The following is a 2,770-nucleotide window of genomic DNA, read 5'->3' on the forward strand; positions in this document are numbered from 1 at the left end:
GGTGAAGGGACTGTTCACAGGAAGAGAGAGGAATTATGTCAAAGGCTGCAGTAGCTAAAAAACACACATCTCAAACTAAATGCTGGATTTGGCAACGTGGAAGCCATTGTTGATATGCTGATGAATATTTCAGTGGAGTCACGGAAAGGGAAAACCTGACTGGAGTGGGTTCAAGAGAGAATTGAGAGGAATGGGATAGTGAGTACAGACAACTCCCAAATAGTTTCGCTACAAAAGTAGCAAAAAATCTCTTGGGGATGGCTTTCCTCGGTGCCTCTGCACCCCACCCCCCTCTCTCCTTGTTGTTTCAGTAGCACTGCCATAGCACACCATGATGATACTTGTGTGTCTTCCATTAGACTGTAGGACAGTACTGGTAACAAGGCTGTGCTTTATTTGATTCTGAACTCTTCAGCACACACAGAGTGACTATACATTACATCTTTGGTATTGATTTACCAATTAAGAATGTATAATTGGTGGTTATTTCCTGATTTCGTATTGAATTTGCCTTCTTTCTGAAAACTATTTGTAATGCCCAAATCAGTACTGGCAGCACCTAAGCAGTCATTTGAGGCTGCATGTCGAGTGACAGAAATTTGCGTTGACGGCCGTGCACACTCCTGGCTGAAATTGAACAAGGTGATGGATGTTCTGCCATCAGGTTTCAGCTCTCAGACTGTAAACAAGTGTCTTTTCATGATATATTCAGTTTCCCACATTTTTGTGCTTTGTGTGGGTGATTTTGCTTTTAAAGTGGCCACCAAGTATAGTGCTGAAGTGCTGGCTAGTGTCCCTAAGCACAAGAAGGCTCTGATGTGCCTTACAGAGAAAATACAAGTGTTAGATTAGCTTTGTTCAGGCATGAGTTAGAATTATGAGGCTGTGAGTTCAATGTAAATGAATCACTTTATATTAAATGAAGTGTCTTTAAAGAGAAACACAAATAAAACAAGGCTATATATGGATTGGTTGATGGAAATGTGACCAGAGGCTTCAGGACCTGTTTTTCCCTGGAAGCAATGTTTCAGTATTTACGGCAACTTTATAGACCATAACTACTGTGAATTACTAGTAGAAGTGACTGTAGTTTGACCTCATTCTAAAGTTGCTGCTCTCTCTGCTCCCTACAGACTGGGAAGCAGGTGGATTTAGACTGTCATTTGTGAAGTAACCCTAACCAAATGAATTTTTGTTTATAACTTTCTATTAATGAGAAATCTTACAATGAGAAAGTGAGGCTCCAAGACAGTAACTTATAACTAGCTAATAAGTGGTAGAGCCAAGATCTGAACTGTAACTTAATTCCAAAGCCTTTAAACATTGTTACAGTTTTCCAATTTGTAAGCACCTGATTCTACTTTTGCAATCAACCCATGAATAACAGTCATTAAGGACTAGAACACTACTGCACAATAGATATTTCATATTGCATTAGTATATATTCTTCAATCAGTATTTTTTCTTCTACGGCAAGATTTTTAGAAAGGAATAGATTTTACTTAAGATTTTTATTAATTCAACAGAATGAGGCATACTGCTTTCAGTGTATGGAACAGAGACATCATGGAATGAACTCAGCGATGTCTCAGCAACTTAGAGGTGGTTGTATGAGTAGCCAGTTATTTAGTGTGCACATCTTTTGTTGTTAATCCTCCAGGATATTTTTTCCGTTATTTTTAGAGAGAGTGGAAGGGGAGGGGGAGAGACACAGAGAGAGAGATACATCGATTGGTTGCCTCCCACATGTGATGTGGCCAGCCCAGGGCCGGGATTGAGCCTGCAACTGAGGTACGTGCGTTTGACTCTTCAGTCTGAGGCCGGCGCTCAATGCACTGAGCCAAACCAACTAGCGCAGTGTGTACATCTTGATACTAGCTTAGAGTTGGCAATTCTGGGAATTGAGAACGTGCAAGTATCAGAAAAATTCCACTATTGATCACTGTGACTTTGAGGGTTAGTCTGTTTTCACATCAGTCAAATGAGGATTCCTTCTATGTCAACAATCTCTGATTCCATAATGCCTTCATGTGAAATATATGCAACCAACTAGCTCCAATCTGTTGGGTCATTCTGCGGTAGAACAGATGTCCTTGAGTAACCTTAAGTGTTAAATAAAAACTTGCTCCACATACATGGGCAGAATCCATCAAACCTGCTCTTCCCTGCTTCCACTGTTGTAGCTGCAAGTGGTTACCTGTTTGGTTCCTGCCTTTAGTTAGGTGTAGCATATGACTAAGCTCTTGCCAATAGAATAAGCAGATTTGATGAATCTTTAATTCTGGACCAATGTCTTAAACAGCATCACTTCTAAGTTATCTTCCGTCAACTAGAACCATGTCAACCCAATCTCAACCAAATAGGTGGTGATAATGCCCTTGGATGACAGATCATCAGGATGAAAAAAATTGTGAATCCCTGGATGACTTCATGGAACAGGCTGGCTGCTGACTGCAACTCTCTATGTAACGTAATACCAGAATGTTACACCTCTTCTCTCTAGGCCTATATATTGCTGTTGGACATGTTGCAGTGATATGTGGCCTTATCTACCAACTACATGCACGAATGTGAAAAGTATTTCTAAGGGAAACAAGAAAACTTATTGGATACTCAGATGCTTTTTACTTCTGGGATCATTAACAACTCTGTAACTTATAGACATAAGGAAAAGAAACCTTAGCTTATTGGTTCACAAACTTTGGTGTATCTGAGTTTTTTGGTTTACTTATTTTTAATCTATCTAGTCCTGCTTCTAGATTCTGAGTTG

Source organism: Myotis davidii, unplaced genomic scaffold (assembly GCF_000327345.1).
Source record: "Myotis davidii unplaced genomic scaffold, ASM32734v1 scaffold102, whole genome shotgun sequence".
NCBI lineage: Eukaryota > Metazoa > Chordata > Mammalia > Chiroptera > Vespertilionidae > Myotis > Myotis davidii.